At 41.1% G+C, this 23321-nt stretch overlaps 1 protein-coding gene across 3 annotated transcripts in view; it reads left to right on the plus strand.

Annotated features, from left to right (window-relative positions):
* The first annotated feature begins 2639 nt into the window (after positions 1 to 2639).
* ripor3 (RIPOR family member 3) overlaps positions 2640 to 23321 on the plus strand; it is a 54166-nt gene continuing 33484 nt past the window's right edge. The window contains exons 1-2 of one of the 3 annotated variants that reach the window (XM_022748843.1): positions 2640 to 2748; positions 22025 to 22099. The gene's annotated coding sequence lies outside the window, so the exon portion shown is untranslated. The remainder of the gene's footprint in view (positions 2749 to 22024; positions 22100 to 23321) is intronic. The other 2 variants (XM_022748841.1, XM_022748842.1) reach the window with 2 other exon arrangements.

A 23321-nucleotide genomic window follows, 5' to 3' on the forward strand; every position in this document is an offset into this window, starting at 1 on the left:
CCCTTCAGCCATGTTTCCAGAGCAGTGGGGACTACAAATGGATGCCCACAGCTTTGGAACATGTTCAACAATCACATATTGAGGTAATGTACAGACAACATACTACATGCAACTTTACAAATGAGCCTGATAATTACCAAACAAACATCAAGAAAACAAACCAAAGGACCTCAAACACGACTTCACCTCTTTACAGGACGGCTCACACATCGCCTGAGTCAATTAAGCGGTCTCACATGAACCCTGTGTCAACGTCCCCACGGCAGGCTGATCTGGACAACTTCACAAACGCGACAACTTTGAGCTTAATTACAAGTTCAATGACTTCAGTCAGCGTTAGTGTAATTTTTTTTCACAGGGCATCATGGGAAAGCCTCTGGATGGAGCCGCTTTTAACGACTCTGTGCTTTATGTGCATTTCTGCCTGAGAATTGTCTGTGAATCTGTGATGTGGGCGTGATCATAACAGAAAAACACTCACATCACAGCAAAGAAAGAATGTGATGCTCTTGGTTTAAGCTTTACATAAGATGGTGAATTTAAAGAAAAGGACAAACAACAGCAACAGTCGTTTCAGCAATGCTTTGGTCTGTGGGGGGAACACAGACACCCATCCTGACCTCCAGATGGGTCAGATTTGAACACAGCAAACCGCTGTTTGTTCCCATTATAAGTCAACAGTTTTTTCTTTTAACCATGACCACAATCGACCAAGTGGTTATCAGTGTAACCGTGACAATAAAGGTCCCTGAATCTTAACCAAGAAATTACTTTAACCTAAATCATTATTTTCCAAGCTGTTGTGCCCATCTTAATAATGTTGTCTAAGATCAGGGAAAGACAGACATTGTCCTGTCAGAAAACACTTCTATGTATAATGCTAATCTTTACATTTCAGATATCCACAAGAGATGTGCAGTAAAAGACATAAGATGTGTCCAGATTCAGGGCCCGCATCTTTCGGAGGCTGCAGTCGAAGACCGATGGCGTATCAGTGGCGCGACTAGGCTGTCCCATTTCGAAGGTACTGTACCTTCAAATGCATCTGTCTTTTCCTGGCCCAACCTAACCCAAGATTCAGTGCGCGGTGATAATGAAAATAATATGGCAGCAAACACCACAGAGAAAGAGCCTGAGGATTACACTTTTAAATGTAAGTATTGGGTTTCCGCTCAGTTCAACAGCTAACTGTACAACTGCTAAAACTGCGCTGTGTTCATTTAAATAGTGCTTTATCTGTTAAACGTCTTTCTGTGGAGCCTGGATTAGTTTGGATGTGGAGGATCAGTAGGAATAAATAACCACGACAAGGACGAACATCTGAAAACCTGGGCAAACAAAACCAAAACTATTTGCATGTTTACTTCTTTAAAATATGAAAACACAGAAGAAACACAGAGACAAAAAGCACTAAGCTGCAGGAATAATGTGACTTAATATCTAAGTATTTAAACCTTTGTGTTTCACAGTAAACTTCACCGCAACAAACTATAACTTCAATTTTTTTTTGAATCTTTTCCTGCCTTTCATTCACTGGATTCAGATGTCACTCGCTCTCTTGTGCATCGCTAATAAACTTGCCCAAACTCACAGATGTGATGAGTCTGTTTTCAGGGGGGAAGTGTTTATTTTCACAGATGCACGTCCATCAGTCAGGACGTAAAGCAGCAGAGTCACTGATGTATGTCTCTGTGCCGGAGCCAAGTGCTTTAGTTTAAAGCCAAAACATGATACTCACCAAGTGGAGAGGGGGGAGGGGAGGAATAAGAGAGAGGAGGAGGAGGGCTTCAGAAACATTTTCTGTTACAACTGAACTAAAAAGAAAAAGAAACAACAGAGAGAAAGTCAGAAAAGAGAAGGAAAGGAAAGAGGAGAGGAGACGGGGTTTTAAAGTAGCTGTTGGGAAAGAGAGGATCCCGAGGAAGAGCAGAAAGAAAGAAAGAAAGAAAGAAAGAAAGAAAGAAAGAAAGAAAGAAAGAAAGACTAGTTTTGAGATGAGAAAGGGAAAGCATAGAGAAGATCTGGCAGGGAACGAGAGAGAACGAAGGAAAACGACACGTTAGAGATGACAGAAAAACTATGAAAGAGGAGGAGGAGGAAAGGGGTTATGAGGAAGAGTTAGTTAATGACAAGTGCTGAAAATGTTGAAGGAAAAAGAGAGAAGAGGTTAGAAAGAAAGAAGACCAGGAGAGACAGAGCAGAAATCAAGACAGAAAGAGGAGCAGCAACAGAGAAAGAGGAGATGAAGAGACAGAAAAAGGCTTGAACGCTTTAATTGAAGTTGACAAAGAGAAAAAAGCAGATTGTCAGAGTGGGAAGAGCTGAAAGAGAGAGGAGGAGAGAAACAGAGAGGAGGGAGTGGAGAAGAAGCTGAGGGGGAGAGAGAGAGGAGAGGAGGGAGAGGAGAGCTGGAAAGTAAAGTGTGTGACAGAGGAAGAGAGAGCAGGACATGAGGAGGAGTGAGGAAGAGCAGAGAAAGAAAAGAGAAGAAGAAGAAAACGGGGGGGGGGGGGCTTAATTTCCAGTTTTTTCTGACGTCGTTGTGAAACCCTCTCAAGCTGCTGCTGCAAGACTGAACACTATCAGGACCGAGCAGACTGCTGCCAAACCCACTGACACACACACACACACACCCACACACACACACACACGTATATAGGAAGCGAAGGAGCTCCCCAGCAGTGTTGGATATGACTCGTCGGCTGTCGGAGTGACAGTTGGGAATAAACCAGTTCTTCATCCAGTCAGGTGAGTTTAATCTGCTTTTAATGGCTCTAATGGATCGTTTAGGGTTTTATTATTTAATTCAGATTTAAAGAGGAGATTTAATGTCTTGACTTGTTCTGAGACAAACTGAATAAACTTTTATTAAAATGAAGGATATTCTTCTTAAAAAGCTGTTTTAGGAAACGGATTAAACTGTTAAAGACAGAGTAAGTGAGCAGTCTCTACTCATGTTAGCTGTTTATATCACTGGATTAAAACTGGAGTTAGTAATTTGACTGGTTGCCGTGGCATTTAGGAAGAAACTGACTGTTTATCTCGAGATGTTAATGGAGCGGCTGAGTTTGGAAAAATGCAGTTTGAGTCTGGTTCACAGACACAGGTGAGACCTAGTGTGGACCACTATCTGTTGTCATTGTGAAGAAACAGAGAAGAAATACAGTATTTTTATTTAAGGTTTTCTTTTATGATATAACTGCAAAACTAAGAGAGGGAACTTGCTGCAACTCTGACCAAGAGGGGACCTCCACAGCTTTGACAGTCCAGGTGCTGAACCCAGGCAGGATTTGAACCAGACTCTGCACCAGTGGTGATTTAGGGTCGCAGTCGAACCCTCCACAGGACTGATCGGACTGGAAGTTTTTCAGTATTTACTTTGGGAGTTGGGCTTTAACTTCGACTTAGGCCAGAGAGATCGAAGTGGGGAGTTATGTGGTAGAAAAACCATATTTTGCTGCAACATAGGGAACATATTTAATATGACTATGACTGTCTTCACACTGCTGCTGCAGATGCATGTTGGGAACTGCTTCAGCCTCAAGAGGAAGTGCTGAGGATAAACTCTAACGCTGCAGGTATCCTCTTGGCTAAAAGTAAAATCAACTCCAGCTGGATGTTGTTGTTCTGTGGCTGCATTAGTAACACATCTGTCCTGATCCACGTTGTTTTGCTGAGCAGCAATAAAAAGTTTTTTTGTTGTTTCGGTTTATTTTAAGAGCTGAATTTTCATCTCCACAGACGAACGTCAGCGACACGAATCCGCTCGTAGAAACTCTGAACTCAGTTCACTGTGGTTCAGTTTTACAGCGTCCATCAGCTGTTCACTCACTTACTGACACTCTAATGTTTTAACTCTAAGTTTAACTTAAGTGCTGAAGTGTTGAAAGAAGATTCGGATGCAAAGAATTGGAAAAATACACAAAATTCTTAAAATAGATGTTACCTTTGCCCTTTGTGTTGAGACTGGGTCACGGAGGTCATTCTGAGATCAGGTGGAGACTGTAGAGGTGTCCATCTCTTCCATATGACATCACTCATCATCATAGCAGCGGCTCAGTCAGACAGGTGAAAGAACTAAAAGACAAACAGGTAAAATAAAAGCAAAGTTAACTGTGTTGATGAGGGGATAGGGAGCAGGTGAACAGGTGGATGTAGAGGTCAGGTGATAATGAGAGGTGGGCAGAGGGGGAAGTGTCACCTCTGGAGTCACAGCAGAGTAAAGCAGTGTAAGTCAAACAGCACTGATTTCTACATTTATTTGCACTTTTTGTCTTTTCTTGCCTCTTTATCCTTTTTCCTCTTTTTCTGAGATTTCAGTTTCTCTCTTCAAAACTCAGTCACTTTAAGAAATCCCTTGTTTCTGGTTTGTGAGAGAGAGATTTGCACTGCTATAACCTGATTACTCAAAAACCCACATTTACAAACAACTAATCAGTAATCATACATGACTCTGCATCCTGGAGGCTTTTCTTCCATGTTGGAGCGTTTTTGACTTGTAGACATGTTTCCTTTTAGTTTCAGTTTCAGGTTCAGTCAGATTGGATTACTTTAGATGCGTGGCCACATCACGATCACACACTGTGCTGCTGGTCAGGGATTCACTGTCTGATGTCTTTGTCCTGCAGTAAAAACAGAAACCTCTTCTCTTCTGCTCTTTTGTGTCCTATCCTGTCTCATCTGTCCTTCATCGTCTCCTCTTCTTCATCCCCCCAATGCCTGCCACTTGGTTTTGCTCTCGGAGCCACGTGAGCATCAGTTTCTCATGAACCCCTGAGTGAGTGCAGCTCAAACTGTCGAGCTGCCAGAGAAAACATCAACACAACAAGCCAGGTCAGGGTCTGCTGCTCGCTCACCCTCACCCCTCTCTCTCTTTCTGTCTCTGCCTCCCCCTCCTCAGTTTCTTTCTGTCTCTCTCTCTCTTTTCTCTCCCACCATCGATCCTTTTAGTTGCCCAGTCCTGCTGCAGTTCAAGGTTCCCTGAGTTCATGGTTTGGCTTCGTGGGTCATTGTGGACTCAGTGGGAGGTCAGTGGTTCAATTGTGGTTGAATTACATGCGAACACGTTTTTTCCCTGAGGAACGTGTTTGTGCGAGCGGATCGAGACACTCGCTAACAATAAGAGAGCTGGCGGAGCCGCCTCTGTTGTTCAGCCGGGTGTGAATCTGGTAGTAACCAGTAACTGGTTCAGACGGCTCCACAATGGCTCCGTCGGCAAAGAAGATGCCGAAACATTAGAAACGATTGTGGCCATTGTGAGATTAATGGCATTTGTCTTTGTGGTCTAATGAAGCGTGCAGATGTTCAGTGTTGTAGTATTTATGGTTTTATTGTCAGCATGACACACACTGTGTGTGTGTGTGTGTGTGTGTGTGTGTGTGTGTGTGTGTGTGTGTGTGTGTGTGTGTGTGTGTGTGTGTGTGTGTGTGTGTGTCGACACCACAGAAAGGACGTATTTTTTACACTTTAATGAAGTGTGTAAGTGCTTTTGAACGGTGGTTAAGTCTCTTTTTGTTCTGTATACACTCTATACTGCAACTGTAATCTATCTAATCTCTTTAGCTCTGGTCTTTCTATTCTATAATGTAATGTATATAATATATACTGGTGGATTTAAAAGGGACAGTTTGTAACTTCTGCCGTTAGGGGGCTCTCAATCAAAACAATAACTAAATACGGCGTTGGGTGAAGCATGATCATGCGTGGGATCATGGGAGTTGCTGTCAGCTTCTCCTGTTTTGGATTCCTTCAGTGTTAGTGGTTCAGCGATTCACCAACTCTCTTTGGCGAACACAGGACATCTTGGAGCTGAGCTAACCAACATTTCCTCAGCTTGTTTCGATGATAACTTCAGATCCAGATCCAAGTCCGATGACTAAAATCCTTCATTTGGTTCAAATATATAGTTGAAAAAAAGGTGTAAAAATTATATCTTTAAAAATTTGACTTAAAAACTGGATAAAAGTCAATTTTGACACCCCCATGCTGATGCATGCACATAGAGGATATGATGTCATTGACATGTGACCAAAGAAATGGAGCGTTACCATGATTAAGATCACAGATCTCTCTGGTTTGAGAATTGAAAGAAACATTTGGGAAAATGTAACTCCACAACATACAGAACATAGATCTAGATGTTTTTAGACATTTTAAAAAGTTACAGATTGAAAAACTTTAAGTGAATTGATTTGAACTCAGCTGCAGGACGTGTGAGTGTGTTGAGGAAAACAGTGTCCAGTTGTAAAATGGTCTTGGTGGTCTAATTAGTGGTGCTACATGTTTTACATCAACAACATCCCCACCTCATTAATTCAGACACATTAGCATAATTATTGTAAACAAACAGGAGCCCCGCTGAGAAGACTCTCAGCCTGTTGTCGGCTCTGCACTGGAGTTTACTTGGATTTTAATCGATTTCTGTTTTTGTCATAACGGCGTCAGAGGGTGAAGAGAGATGAAACTAACTGATGCTGACGGAGTGGAAGGTGGAAAACAGACATTTCGTTTGTCCTGAGATGTTTTTCCACGCTACAAGTTTAACAGGAGCTGCTTAATTTAAAGGAGCAGAAGCATTAATGTCATTATTCTGAACATTACACTGAGCTGGTAGTTCAACACAGAGGTCAGGACTTTAGATGCGACTTATCAAGCTAACAATCTCACAACACTGACTTGAATTTAGCGAGAGAAGACGTTGCTTTATAGCTGAGAGTTAAATAGCTGTAAGGTGTGCTACATGCACTAATCTGAGGTGGTTACTCTGTGTGTGTGTGTGTGTGTGTGTGTGTGTGTGTGTGTGTGTGTGTGTGTGTGTGTGTGTGTGTGTGTGTGTGTGTGTGTGTGTATGCGTGCTCAGATTTACAGCCTCAGTGATTTATAGCAACAAGCTCATCCTGTCAACAAAGCAGCTCTGTTCCCTGATGCCTTCCACCCCATTTATTATCCTTAAACACACACACACACACACACACACACACACACACATTACATACACCTATGCTGCTTCCAATTAGTCACATGACATCATCCAACATACACTCATGCGAGCACAGACGCGCAGCGAGCCGATCTGTGACCTGCAGGTCCACAAAGCCTCTGGAGAAATGATGGACTGAGAGAAGAATCCGCATCAGGATGAAATCGAGTCCTGCTGCTCCAGACCTGGACTCTCTGGATCTCCTTTCACTAGACGGGATCATTTCACATGTTTAGCTCTGGCGAGAAGAAAGCATCATAAAGCTGCATCATTTGCTAACAAATAACATCAAGTGCGGATTCAGGGCGGTGATCCAGAGGAGCAGATGCGATGGCAGGACCGCGCTGCGCCTGATTAACTGCAGCTCAGCAACATGTTCAGTTCTTTCCAGACACGCTGGAGCAGGTTCAGCCAAAAGGAAGATCTCTGAATCTGCAACGAGCCCCCGTTTAACTCCTGGAAAAACTGCTACTGCTGTGATTAGAGGTGGTCGACGCAATCCGCAGATTGTTCTGTAAAAGTGTAGATTTTCTCCAAGGCAGTGACACCTCACAGAGAAGACTGAGTTTCTTGCCCTCTGCTGTGAGATGAACACATCTGAATCTGGTTCAATGCAAGAACTCAACGCAAGAACTGAGAATAAGTAATTCCTGCTTTTGATTTTAACATTATATCGTATATTTTGCTTCTAATGCAGCTGCTGCCTTTGGTGCAACAGAGGGAAACAGAACTGATTTTAACTGGATGTTATCTGCACTTTCAGTCCTGTGAAACAGACTTAAAAGACCACAAAGTTATGTTAAAAATCATAATTATATTCGCATATATCAGTGCAAGATAAATAAAACCATAAGATAAGAGAAGATGAGATGGACATTTATTGATCCGCCGTAGAAGAAATTCAAATTTGGCACAGCAGCACAAAAGAAAAGCAGCACAAGAGGAAAATGTGATAAGAAATAAAATAAGAATAGAAACAGAATCTAAAATAAATAAGATAAATTAGAAATACTATCTATGCATAAAACAATATGCAATATGAATATTTTAAAAACGATATTGACCTTATTAAATCCAAGCGGCCCATAGTGTTAAATCAATTGCATGATTTATTAACATTTTTGTATATTTTAAAGGTTTCATTTTCCCTCTTTTCCTGTGTTTTATTTGAAGTGTTGATCCATGAGAAGATATACAACAAATGTCCTTTTTTATGTGTTGACCAAAGCAAATTAATAAAACATTAATAGTAATAAGAGTTTTGATTCATGAACATAAAATTTTAACTTTTTTATAACTTTTTTTTAAGGTAACTAATAGAATTTAATCTCACACAATGTAAATACAACAACTTGTTTTATGGAGGTTTGCCCGGTTCATATCCTCCCATAAAACCAAAACAAACCATTTTTTAACGTCACTTTCTGATATGACGTGTTAACTGGAGAGATTTAGATCTTCTGCTCTGGACAGAGCCAGGCTAGCTGTTTCCTCGTTTTCAGTCTTTATGCTAAGCTAAGCTAATCTAAACTAACCAGCTCTTGGTTGTAGCTTCAAATTTCTGTCGACTTCGTCATCTGACTCTGTGCAACAAATAAATGTCAAACTATTCTTTTAAGAATTTCCCAACACTGACAAAGGAAAGGTGAGCAACTGAAACATCCTTGATTGATTGATTGATTGATTGATTGATAATGGTGAGATGATTCAAACACAATTACAGCCCTGGATGGTGTTCAGGATTTAAAAAACAGATGATTCTTCTGATTCTCAGCTGTAAAATCTCCTTTACATCGACGAGAAAAATGATAGGTTCAAGAGTAGGAGTGAGTTCTTCTGCAAATGTTGGAACTCAGGATTTTGGAAGGAAACGTTTCCATTGTTTCATGACGGCTGCAGTGAAAATGAAAATATGTTTTTAGTTTTCAAGTGGGAGTGAAGGTAGACACAGTCCTTTATTTTATTAGGATACATAAAGAGACTTTTGTATCAGGCCTCTCAGGAGCTTGAATAGAAGAAAGCCTCCCACTCCCTTACTGGTTTAATCAGCTCGACTGGTCCATCAACTGGTCCAGGCACAGTGTAACGTGTCCGGACAGTTGTTTCTTTCATCAGACGATCACACGACACATTCATACACCTATGTTCATTATATTCAAAAGTACAGCTACTGTGAACAGAGACCACGTCTTCAGGAAACACTCCTACAACCTGGATCGTTGAGCTCATGATCTGGGTCCTGGTGACACTCACATTTCGTTCTCCTCAGATTTGGGGCCAGTTTAATTGTAACCAGCCCTTAATATAGATTTTTGTTTGAGAGAATAGTTCTTTAAAATGTATGTGACGCCGCTACTGATCCCAACACATAACGGCCACATCATGGGCCCCTAAAGACATAAAGATAACCGCTAACCACTAGAGTCTGGCTCCAACAGTGAGTCAGTCCCCATAGACTCCCATGTTAAAATGTCCAACTTTACAGCAGAAATAAACATGTTTACAGCCTGGTCCTTCATGACACCTGTTTATATAACTCACCTGTTTACATTTTGAGGGCATGGCCTCTTTGAGTGACAGGTGGGTGAGTGTATGCTTGCCACAAACCAACATATACCAAAGCTATAGTAGGTACTAGTGTTGGATCAATCAGAGGATCCAAAGATCTGGAAACCTGTTCAAATCCAGACAGGAATCTGTTCCAGAAAACACAACAAGAACCCGAACAGAACTTCTTATTAAAATACTGCAGTGGACGTTAAGGTTTAAAGGTGAGGATCCAAAAATCAAATTCTTCTTTTCCATTACATTTTCATTTGCAGATGAAACCATCTCCTCATTCATAACTGTTTCTAAACCAAACTGTTAGGCCTTCAAATTAAGAGTCTGTGAAAATGGTGTGAAAATCATTCTAATGTCAGGTTTATGGCTTCCTCAGACAGACACACACACAGACACACACAGACACACACACACACACACACACACACACACACACACACACACACACACGGCACATTGTGGATTTTTTTTTTAACTGAGTGGTCCTGTCTGCTCTCTAACACATTTCCTGCTGCAGTTCGCTGCACTGTGCTGCCCAATAAAGCAAGAATGCAGTAAAAGCCCTAAATATAAGCTCTGTATTCATGATCCACAGATATATAGTTCTTTTTTGTACAGATCAGGGGGAAACACTTTTGTCCCTCTAAGACAAACTGAGATGTCCAATTAAAGAGTTAAAAGTGAGGAGAGTGGCTTCAATTAAATGGTAGATAACTTTTTTGTGAGTATGAATGTTGTTGGGGCCTCGTTATTATTTCACAATAAAACCTTTTCTCGCCAGGAATCCCTTCATATGATTATTTTACAAATATATTTTTAGTATTTCCTGATCTATCTGTACGGCCACTCCACCACATTTCAGCAGAAAATATTATACTTTTTACTCCACTGTTTACCGAAGATCAGTGTTGTTAAAAATGAAACCAGTGTGTCATTGTCACATATCAGATGTGTATGAGCTGCTCTAACTTTCTCACATGGTTTCAGTTAAACACCATCTGACTATCCAAAACAAAGTGTAATTTAATAATATGTAAATACAACATTTTGACTTTGTTTTTTCACATTAATCTTTTCACAAACCCTCAAATTTATCTCGTGATGCTTTGGACGCCTCCGAATTAAAATATTGGTTTTGAAAACAAGCGTCAGATGGATCTGACAGCTGCTTCAGTAAGTCTCAGGCAGAGTTATAGACATTGTTAACTGCTTTGTGTTGCTATGTGTTTTCATATTTGGCCGAGTTACTCTTGTGTAACTCCTCTCAGTTTTAGTTAAATGATCCCAGGTGGTTCAGGTTCAATAAGACATGTTTCATGATTTAATAGCTCCTTTACAAACCAGAAAGCTGCTGCAGTTTGTCAGAATTTTCTCTTTGCTTTCTCTAATTTTTATGTTTTTAAGTGACAGGAAAGTTTAACAGCAGTGTGTATATTGGTGTTTCACACACTGCTGTTAAACCAACAAGAGTTTTCTGTGGTAATTGGCACAATGTTGAACAAGGCTCAACTTGTGCTTCACATCACAGTAACAGTGCAGAGCATCAGTTTGAGTTTTATTGCTGTAATGAATCTGTCTTGAAGAAATGACCAGAGCTCTGAGTGGGCGGATTAATGTGTCTTAATTTATTCTTAAAACGAGACCATTCATTAATTACAAATTGTGTGAACGTTGTGTTACTGCATTACTGAATATTTCCAACTATTTTCTGGATGGACACTGATTTTCATTCATGGTAATAAGCTATGAAAATTAACTGGGACACTTGCTTGAGATACAGAAGAGGATCAATCACTTTACATTTACCTTTACAGATCCGTCTGTCTAATGTATTTTAAAGTTAAGTTAATGTTTTAATGCAGTTTTGAGCAGGAACAAGTTTGAAATATCCTTTAAAAGAATAAATAAATAAACAGAAAGAAAACAAAAACTCTGCTTTTTAAGAATTAACAGTTCGAGAGTTGATTGTTTGAGTTTTTTACGTTGTGGTAAAATAAAGGATCCAACTAATTCTTCAAAGTCTGACATTCAAAATCTTACTTTAAGTACAGAAGCATCATCACCTAAATGAACGAAAGTGTCAGCAGGAAGAGTGCTCGTACTGTGACTGATATATTGTTATACGTGGCATTAGATTGTTAATACTGATGCAACAATGTGCTGAAAACAATATGGCTGACTGTCGCCGGCACGGAGGAATAAAAAACAAATTTCTGCTAATCCATATTCATTTTTTGACTTCTTTTAATCTTTAAACGTGTATGAAGATTTTAAATCCTTGAATCTCAAACATGACTCCATCATTTACATGAAACTATGATCTGGAACTGGTAACAACTCAATCTGCAATCTGAACATCTGCAACGATGTGTTAAATTTAATACAATTATCCATTTGTTTTTATGTAAAATCTTAATGTGAAAAGTCACTACACACTACATGCGCACACACACACACACACACACACACACACACACACACGTATTGCATGTAAAACAGGACCCCACACACAGGCCAAACACATGATGTAAGTCCGACTTCAGTCCTCAGCTGAAGGTCAGACTCTGGAGAGTTCATCCAGGCTCCACAGTGATCTACAGGCCCCACGAGTCCAGTCTGACAGACCACACTGCTCCGCCTTAAACAATGACAACCACCTAGGGTCAAAGGTCAGACCCATGTTCTGATCCCTGACAGGTCAGCAGAGCATGTAAGAAACACACAATAGACACAATCTAACCAATCATCTCACGCCAAGATGATCTAAAATACTGTGTGTGTGTGTGTGTGTGTGTGTGTGTGTGTGTGCATGTTTTTATCATATCGCAGCACGTGTGTCCCTCTCCCCTGTATGATCACTGGAGCTTCTCCTCTGTTTACTACTGATAAAAGATAAAGTTCTCCCCTGTGTCTGTCTCACACTGACACAACACAACACAACACAACACAACACAACACAACACAACACAACACAACACAACACAACACAACACCCTGAACTGAAATGAACTGAACTGAACTCCAAGGACCGGGTGTAGGAAATTATACAACATCCAAATGAGAAGATTGTGCACAGTTTACATCTGATGCCAACCAGAGGCATTCCTCTCTCCACCACCACCACCACCACCACACACAGACTATGCGTAGATGCCACAGTTTTCAGATGTTCCCTGAACACCTCACATGCAGACTATCAATAGACACTACATACAGCACACATCATCAGGAATCTGGATTTGAGGTGTTTATGGACCATCTGTAAATTGTACTTATCTATCGAAAGTATGCATGTGAGGTATTAGGGGGACATTTGTAAATTGTAGCATCTACCGAAATAATGCATGTGAGATGTTTATGGAACATCTGTAAATTGTGGCTTCTACTAAAATGATTGGTGAATCTGACTCATAAACCACTCAAAAAAACACACAAAAAAAAAAAAATTTAGCATAAGAATATGATTCATTTCAACTACAGCCCCGCGATATAAAACATATAACACAGAATAACACAGAGAACCACTTCACTGTTCACATCCAGCGGGAGTTTCTCATTGTGCTGCTGGATCACTGCTGCTGTGTTAAAGTGCCAAGAAGTCAGACATGTTTCAACAGGTTTCAATGCAGCAGAGTCCAGAGTCCTGGTCAGAACCACAGCTTTTCTAAACCAAGTGGTTTTCACTCTACCTGCTGAGGAGAAAGGGAAAACTCTCTTTTCTCCAGCTTCACACTGGACCACAAATCACTACTGATTTGTCTCAGGTGAAACGCATAACAAGTGTTGTATTTTAGGCTGGATTTTATGAGCTGTCGCTGAGCCGGGACGCCCCCACCCCCTGCAAAGTGTCATTTTGTCTGAGCAAAATGTTCACGGCCTCAGGAGACAGAACAAGAATTTCCATTTCACACTTGGGTGAAAATTCCAGATTGGCTGAGCTCACACCACCGGGCCCTTTCAATGGCCGACATTATGCCAAGCGAAGTCAATCATGTGGAGGGAAAAACAGGAGGAAAAAGCTCCTCACATATACAGCATGTAGTTTCACATTTATGTTTCAGGCTTTCGGCCGACTATTCCTTTCAGAGTGAGTTATTAAACATGAAAACACGAAAATAAATCAGTATATTACTCATCCAAGTGGCCTGATAACAAGAGGAACGAGCTGCAGTAATAAGCAGTATGTGAGACCATGCAAAGGGTTCACATTGACTGACTTTTGGCAGATGTTTTTATCTACACTGCATGTACATTTGTAACTCTGGACCCCCACAGTCCTGCAGTAGAGCAGGTTTTGAGCCAGATCTTCCAAACCTGATCCTGCTGAGCCACAGGGAGTCTGGTCTTTGTGCTGCAGTGCACATACATGCATTCTCCTCATTTTCAGATATCAGGTTTCTCTTCATAAGGGACGCCGGCTAAACTAATGCAAAGTGATATCTTGGCCATTGGACAGAAATACTGAAATTAAGGCAGCATTATACAGACACAGGTTAAAGGAAGTTGAGAGAGGGGGTCGTTTTTATAGTTTAGGTCTGAATATAAAGTACAGAATCCCCAAATCCCCAGTTTCTTGAGATAATCACATCCCTGGGTTTAGTGCAGCAGCTTTGAGTGATGACGGTGAGTGAATCAAACCTGTAAGCAAAGTCTGCTAACGTGTCCTCAGAGACGTTTTCTCTTCAACAGGTTAAAGATGTCCACTGTTTGGACTCACTGTAGGTTCTATTATATGTATATTAACTTACAGGGGTAATTTGTATTGGCTGCCGTTGAAGGGGTCCGATTTTTAAAGGTGTTTATTTTAATGCTCTAAAATAATGAAGCATTAAGTCAGATTAAAGCAGCCCACACCTGGCTGAGTGAATAAGAGGAGAGTGCTTCATAAGACTTTGAACAGTGGAAACAAAAATCACAAATCAAAGATACAAAGGCATTTGTTTGAGAGGTACCAAATTTTAAGACCTAATTCTTTTGATCCTTATCTTGCATTAAGCTTCGTGATACAACAACTAGTCGTCCAACCTGAACAACTATACAGGTCTTTTGTTCCAACGCTCTGATACGGGGTGGTGTCTCCTGAAATAGTGCCCCTGCGGCGTTTCGCACCTTGGTTCTCATGGTTACAATAACAAACATGCAAATTTTACCAACAGGGACGTACCAGACTTTCACGCCATGTGTTCCACCATTGTTGATGTTGTTAGTTCAGACTTTACATCCTGACATTCAACCCTCACTGTCATGCCTGTTATTATATTTTGCATATACATAGCACTAATTTCTGAGTACACATACAATCGAAGCTTTAAAAGATCGAATGCAGGATACAAAACAAATCTTAGCTCTTACTGTGTTAGCCATGTGGTGCTGTTGAGCCACAATAGAAAACGTCAAAGTGTCTCTGCCATCCACAAAGGGAGACTGCGCCCGAGAAACAAGGGGCTAAAGTTAAACTGAATTTCTACACTGCTGAAATATTCACAGACACAAAACATTAATTTGTTGGTGTAGAGTATAAATCAGGTTTGTGGATCTGAGCCACTCCTAAAGAACACAAAGTGCCAGCTATAATGGAGATTACAGAATATTACATAAACAATCACACAAACAATTAGTCATGAAGCTCAGGCTCCAATCAGCTGAAAGCAGAGATCAAGTCTCTACCTGCTGTTCTGTGATGGAGCTTCACTGTAACAGACTGAAACTGAGGTGTGTGTGTGTGTGTGTGTGTGTGTGTGTAGATTGAACCCACTGGCCTTGCTCCCTACTGGGCCACTGGGTATCCAATACAACACACACATTGGCAGATAAACAGGTTGTGATCTTTATTCTTATTATCTTTCTCCTACTTACAGTGTGTGTGTGTTTGTATATAATTTTTTTTAATTATCTTGTACATTGTGTTGACTCAAGGAACCTCTGACTGATGTGACTGATTCTGAAATCAGTGTTGTAACGGCCCACTGGCCCCTGTAAGGACCCATTAGAGGGTTATATACATGTTCTGAAGGAGTAGTTTGTCAATACAGACAGGCTGTACCTCCTTAGATCAGTTAGAGTCTCTAGAATTCAAATATTCAAACCGTTTTGCGCTAACCATAAGCACATAAATATGATTTATTAATATCTACCAGCATTGTGTACGAGAGGAGTGTGATTGCCTACCGTTTAGACGTGTAGAACTTCCGATTCTCCCTCCATTCCTCCCTTAGTTGTACTCCTTTAGTCCGTAACGGTCCACAGATCACAAAAATCAAAAGGGTTCCTTATAAAAAATATTCCAGGTTATGAAAATCGTCCTGAGAAGTCCAAAGCAGATGACCAAGCGATTTGTATCCGCTGTTCTTCCCTCACTTCTCCTCCCTCTCTCTCTCTCCATTCGGCTCCATCTTGCGGCTGTTTTCGCGGGTCTTCGGCTGTGTTCGCGGGTCTGTGGCTGTTTTCGCGAGTCTTCGGTTGTGTTCGCGGGTCTTCGGCTGTGTTCACGGGTCTGCGGCTGTTTTCGCGTTTCTTCGGTTGTGTTCGCGGGTCTGCGGCTGTTTTCGCGGGTCTTCGGCTGTGTTCGCGGGCCTGCTATTGTTTGTTAGCTTTCTGGCTACAAAATGGCGACAAGATTTCACTTCAGGGGAGTCAAAGGGAAGACAACGAGCGTAACCAAGCGTAAGACTTAATGAACTGTTCTCTGTTGATAAAAGCCTGGCTTTTCCACAGTTTTTCTAATCGACCCTAGCTGTAGATGGAAGTCTCCCCTGACCAATCAGAGCAAACAAGGGGGGGTGGGCACTTCAGAGGCACGGCCAATAGGCTGTGAGAGGTGTGGAAACAGTTGAGAGTGGATATCAGCTGTTTCTTAGGCATCACAATGCTTCAGTATATTTTCTATTGTTTCATATTAAAGAGTTAAAGCACATTTCTCCCAGTTTTCCTTTTAGAGAGGGTTGTGGGTGCCAGTGAAAAAATGTTTCCTCAGTCAGACACTGAGATTTCTGTTCAGACCAACAAGCCTGTTCTCCTGTTTACTCCAAACTAACCAGCGATGTAAACTGCACAGCTTCCTGTGCTTCATGAGAAACCACAGACTGTAAATTAAGATGGATGTAGCCTTCGTGTCGTCACCTAAGAGTGGGTTTGAAGCTCAGAGTGAGCTGCTCCATCATTGACATCTTGGCAGCGCCTGACTCCACTTCTAACTCTTAGCTAATCTGATAATGGTCAAAGAGGAGAGGCGTGAGTGGAGCTGAGACTTCAGTACAAGTATACTCTCACCCACCTTTCACTCAAAGAGGCCACGCCCTCAATTCTCCATAACTTTAGTCCTTAATAAAATGTAAACAGGTGAGTTATATAAACAGGTGTCATGAGGGAGGAGATTAGCTCTAGAGACCAAAACAGTTTTTGTACCAGGCTGTAAACATGTTTATTTCTGCTGTAAAGTTGGACATTTTAACATGGGAGTCTATGGGGACTGACTCACTGTTGGAGCCAGACTCCAACAGGTCATTAGAGGAACTGCAGCTTTTAGCACTTTAGTGATGGCTTCATGTTTCAGGTTGATGATTTAGGAGACAAACAAACTGCTGAAAAACAGTAAAGGTAAAAACTTACTTAAAATTGTTTCAAGCATCAGTCCTTTCCTCAGACTTGTTTATTATTATTATTATTATTATTATTATTATTATTATTTTCATTTTAATCTTTATTTATAGAGCACTTTTTAAAAACTACGTTACAAATTGCTTGACAAAGACAGGAAAAAAATAGAATCAATTAAGTCAATAGATTTCAAAGAGAAGGGAAACATACAACAATTAAAATCAGGTGTATAAAAACCAATACAGAGTCATTTTAAGATAAATAAAACAAATCAAGTGAAATAACAGCCCCTAAACACTCTTAGATAAGTTTAAAGACTGAAAAAACACATTGAAAAAGCATGTCGAGGCCAAACAGAAAATGTGTGTTTTTAGGTCCCTGTGTTAAGAAGCTGAAGCTGAAGGTGGTAATACAGGGAGAGACTTGACAAATGCTGTCATGAAAGAGCAGACTGAAGCACAAATCACAGATTCACCTGTTGTTTCACGCAGTGGCACAAATTTCAGTGCAGCCAATAAAATGTAAGTATTTTACCACAGAAAGTGCAACAGCATCCTGTTGTATCGACTCATTTAAAATGGATTTAGATTGGAATAGAAATTAAATGAAATAAAAAACATTTTTTTCTGTCACAGAAAGCGAGAGCAGTTTCAGTTCAACTGCCGACCTCATCAGATCCCATCAGTGACTGTCAGGCAGTAGTTTAAAGCTGTGTGAGTCTTAAACTGCAATAACAGCTGTAAAACCCGTCGGTACCGTAACGACCCGCACAGCATGTCCTTCCTCATCCTCTGCTGAAGCCATCAGACGCTGCATCCACCGGGCAGCTCAGGTTTTTAAGGTAAACGTTCACAACCCAGACAGGTGCCTCTGGGAAACACTGCTCGTGTCCACTACGTGAGCATCATTCTCCAGTGGTGACCCAAACATACGCTAATATTCAACATTGAAAATATCGTTTTGGGACACAAATATTGGTCTTTTATTTTCTGCGACAAATCTGTTGCAAAGCAGCAATTGTTGTGTTTCTATACAACTGAGCTGCAGCAGCTGCTGTGCTGCAACAGACTGAGCCGAGCTGCAGGACACACTCAGCTCTGAGTGGCTGCGTCAGGAGAAGTCCACTGTGTGTTGGCGTATGTCCATCATCACACACAGTTGCCTACAGTTGTCGGGCAGCATGAACACACACTTCAGTGTTCAGGACCACGAGTGGGGGGCACTGGGGCAGGAACATTAAGGTTCAGAGGCACAGAAGTGTGTTTGGCTTGAGTGTGGCTGGAAGGCAGGTATATATAGGTCTATAGGGAGTGTGGCTGATTAGGGGGAATGTAGGTAGGTGTGCAGCAGGTAGTGATCAGGTGACTGAGGAGCAGCTGTGAAAACTTAGGACTGCTATGAAATGTAATGAGTTTGTAGATTGAATTTTTTAGAAGCTGTCGTGCATTAGGATAGTCTGGTCTGGAATGACAGAGTGGAGGAGGCTGGGATATATAAAAAGTTATTTCCTGTCTTGTATAGAAGCGTTTATGTTACTCTTGATTTCCAACTTTAATTTTAAGGGGAAAAAAATTAGGAACCTCATCAATTCAATTTCATTTGTAAATTGCACCAATAATAAATCTGTTTTTGTAAGAGTGTAACGATGTTGGATCTGAAGACTCTAACATCAGAGAGATGTTAAATTGGTTGGAAATGAAAATCTGGTTCACGTAAAAACCCAGCGTTTGCTAATTGTGAAATTGTGACATTTCGTAGACGTTGGGTTTTGCTCACGACCTGAATGTCAGTGTTTTACATGTCATGATGGCGTTGGTATGAGATGTTTGGAAGACACTGGATTTTGGTTTTGTAACAACACGACTTTAACCAACAAAATATCAACAGCTATCAGCTCAGTGGCATGTGGTGACTCTTACTGATAGAAGCAGACTAGTACAAAAGCCTTTTCATGACAGTAGCAGCAGCAAATCTCATAAACCTGAGGTCTGTCCTGTCTCATGATCTTGAGCTGAAAGTCTCTCTCCTCCATCTTGCTGCTCCCTGTCTGGACATCTTCACCTTTCTGCACTCCTTCCTGTCTGAGCAAGTTTTAGGATCATTCTTCTCAGCTCAGGCACTAAACATAACAAATCTGCAGTATGGAATAAAAATATCTAAAACTTACTTATATCAAAAATATTTACCATTAACTGACAATGACTCACTCCTGCGATGATGTAGAATCCTGTATTTACTTGCCTCAGGGTTGTTTATCTTCCTGGCTCCTGTTTCAGACTGTAGTTGAAGCGCAGGGGAGACGCTGGAATTGTTATTGTATGTAATATTTCTACTTTATCGTATTATTTTAGATTTTGTTTCTATAATTTTATTTCTTATCACATTTTCCCCTTGTGCTGCTTTTCTTTTGTGCTGCTGTGTCAGTTTTGAATTTCCTCTACGGAGGATCAATAAAGGTTCATCTTATCTTATCTTATCTCATACACAAACAGCCTAAAGTGCATATACATTGCGCTGTACTTTCACAGCTATCCTAGCTAACTGCTAACTAACCAGCTAACTCTTATTCTCCAGAAATAAACACTTCTCTCCGCCTGACGAGCTCCAGCTTTTGTCAATGGGACACGGTTACACCCACGAAAATGAGAGAAACTATAGAAACAACAGCTGGAAATCAAGCTAGCTGCCAGAGACAACACCCTGTTGCCACCACAAGAGGGCAGTAAATTACATGATGAATGCAAAAAGGCAAAATCAGATCCTTTATGGGGCAAAACGCTCTTCTGAGATCTGCGTCAACTTGACTTTGGGATTAGACGTTATCAACATTACGTTTTCGGTCAGCTGACGTCAAAATTTACAAACTCTGTTAATTAATCCAGAAGTAAAGGTTTGTAAAGTTTCCGAGTCTTTTAAATGTTCCTATTGAGTTATAGTACAGTACAGAAAGGCAGAGCTGGTAATCTCATCTGAACACTGTCGTATATCACAGCTTTAAATTCTAACGAGCTTCCACCCAGTAGATCAGATGAAGCCCAGTCTGCTGTAACGGGACCCTCAGGTATCATATCCTCCATCTGCTCTGAGCATCTTCTCCTCCAGCCTCTGTTGAATCTATTAGCACCTTAAATCAACAGGGTGATGCCTGCAGCACACGGGGAGATTAAAACCTACGTGCCCATCAGCCTCCACACACTGAGGACGTGGCAGAGTCGTCACAGAGGAGCCGGCAGTGAGTGTTACAGGGGAAGTATCAGGCTGTTTCTAAACATCTGTAATTTAAAGTCAGACTTTTATGTCTGATTAAGAAACATGCTGAGTTTAACGAGATGTAATCATAGAAAGATGATCTGGTTAGATGCCCTTTATCTCAGTCTGAAGAAATTAAAAAATACTTCAAGTAATCACCTTGATCAGGAAAATGAAAATTAACATTCATTTAATTCTAGATGGATTCTATTATGTCTTTGTGATGTTATTCCCATGCGCCGGAGGAACTGTCCCATTCTCGTGGACACGATATCTCAGTAACGCCTCGACAGAACTTTTTCAAATTAGGCACCAACATTCACTAGGATTCAAGGATTAACTCATTACATTTTGGGGGTCAAAGGTCAAAAGGTCACAGACGTGGTGACCTCATAAAACACAGTTTTGGCTGTGTGAACGCGATATCTCAGTAACACCTTGGAGGAACTTTCACTTGGACACAGGATGAAGTGATTATATTTTGGTGGTCAAAGGTCAAAGGTCAGGGTCACAGTGACCCAAATGGTTAATATTTTATATGACTCTGGACAAACAGAGATGTAACCTGGAACTTGTCAGAGCGGAGGAGGGATACAACCACGAGGCGGTGATTCTAGTTTCAATATTTACCTGAATGATGCCTCTGTCTGAATTAAATTACTTCAAGTAATCACCTTGATCAGGAAAATAAAAATAAAAATGAATTTCATTCTATATGGATTCTATTTCTCTTTCATACAAAAGCCTCAACACACAAACAAACACTCAAGTACTGAGAGTCAAAGATGGAGGATGTTTAGAAATGAAAAAAAAACACTGTTGCAGAGGAGATGCATCTGTCACGAAGTTTGTTTGAAAAAGGAAGAGAGAGCAGAAGTCTACATTTATACTGCAGTGTGTGTGTGTGTGTGTGTGCAGCCTGTTTCGGGCTCAGTTTAAATGGTGTTGACAGCAGGGCTAATCGAGGCGAAGGCCGTGGAGAGACAGAGTGATTACAAACCCAGAGCTCTCCTCCTCCTCCTCTTCTTCATTTCCTCCTCTTCATGTCACTCTCACATCACACAACTACAAACATCAAGAAACAGCCTGAAACAGACAAATCAGAGTGAGGTCTCAGAGACAGAAACAACAGAGGAAGAGATGGATGAGGAGAGAAAGAAAAAGAGAGATTCCCTCTTTCTTTCCTCTCAGCTGTCAAAATAAAAGTCTGTAGAGAGACAGAGAGAGGGGGATGGATGGTGGATGATTTGATTTATGTTTCCACGTGTGTTTCGACATGAATCATTCACAGAGTCATCTACAATAACATTAGAGGGAATATTAAAACACAATTTCTTACCAGTTCTCCAGCAGTGGCTCATCTCTGCTGTCTGCATGGGAAGATAAAAGGAAGGATAAAGGGAAAACAGATTTTTATTTGTTCCATAATCATGTAAAAAAAACATGATTATTGGATTTTCTGCAGCTTGTCTGTAGATTCACGATGTCAGTTTTGTGGGTTATTGGTTTACTTTTTTAAAGATGCATGTCATTAGACAGAAACTCAGCTGCATGTCAGTTATTAATATTTACTGTAAGTGGATCCTGTTTTCAGCAGCGGAAACAAACAGGCTTCATCTTTATTTCTCATGGTTTCAGGGTCGCGTGAAGATGAAGTGACGCAGGCGACTTCACAGCTTTTCATGTTTCCATCAGACAAAACACAACAACAAAGTAAGTGACTGTTTTTCTGGCTGGTTTTCTTTGAAGCTCAGTGGGCGGAGTCAGAGTGTGAGGCTACGGCTACGGACCAGTGTAAACAGGAAGCAGATTGTCTACTCTGCAGTTGATTGGTCCCTCCTCCTGTAAGAAACGAGCCCACAGGTCGTCTGTGCAGCAGCTTATTATGACATCATAGTTAGGTTTTGTTGCTATGCGACATCTAGTGGTTGTAGTGATGATGACAGGAGCGAAGGGAAAAGTGTCGGTGACGTGGTTTAAAGAGAGACAGAGTCTACATCAGGAGGAGGTGGTGGTGGAGAGCAGTGTGTTCGATTCCCATGTGAAACCAGCAGTTTATGTTGTTTCTTTTATCCATGTTGTTTTCTTTTATCGACAAAGTTAACCACGTTGTTATTGTTGTAACCATGACAACGAAGATCGTCTAATGTCGAGGAAGTACTTATTTTAACCCGAATCACTGTCTTTTCCTAGACCTAACCAAGCCGTGACAGTTATTATAGTAACCATGGTGACGAAGGCAGGTACGCCACTCTCTGTACAGTCGCCGTGTTTATTATCGTAACCAATGACAACCAAGTGTCGTTACGCCTGCCGCCATGGGGGGGGGGGGCTGTTTCAGGAGATGATGCTATGGGTCGTATCAGAGGGTTGATGGTTGTTGGACAACAAGGTCGGTAACGCTTGTAATTCGTCATCTGTGTTGTTTTCTTCACTGGTAGTCGTGACTGATGAGACGCAATCAGGGCGAGGCCGCGGGTGTCTACGTCATCATTCCCAAAGGTCTCAGTTTCTGTCCGTCCAGGCGACAACATGAACCCAGAGTTTTCAAACTAAAACGAGTCCAGCAGTGTTTCTGAAAGTCTCCGTTATAGTAATGTGGACACCAGGAGTAAACGAAGCAAAAGAAATGTGTTTTAAAACTAAAACGTAGTAGTGTGGACGTAGCCTGAGGACAGATTCCTACAGTTTCATGTGATTTCCTAACTCTGATGATGATGAGGAGGAGGCTCTTTGTCGGTCGTTCTTCTGTGTGGATGCTGCTGCTCTGATGAAACTCCGGCCTCACAAACATAAACAGCCTGGAATTTAAGTGTAATCCACCTCTGGATGCCAGAGTTATCATGCACATTGCTCACATAGCTCCACGCTCGGCTGTTTGTTGACGAACATAATCAGATAAGGATTATGTTCAGTACACACAGATGTGTACAGT

This window comes from Seriola dumerili, unplaced genomic scaffold (genome assembly GCF_002260705.1).
Source record: "Seriola dumerili isolate Sdu_G_001 unplaced genomic scaffold, Sdu_1.0 BDQW01000133.1, whole genome shotgun sequence".
Classification (NCBI taxonomy): Eukaryota; Metazoa; Chordata; class Actinopteri; order Carangiformes; family Carangidae; genus Seriola; species Seriola dumerili.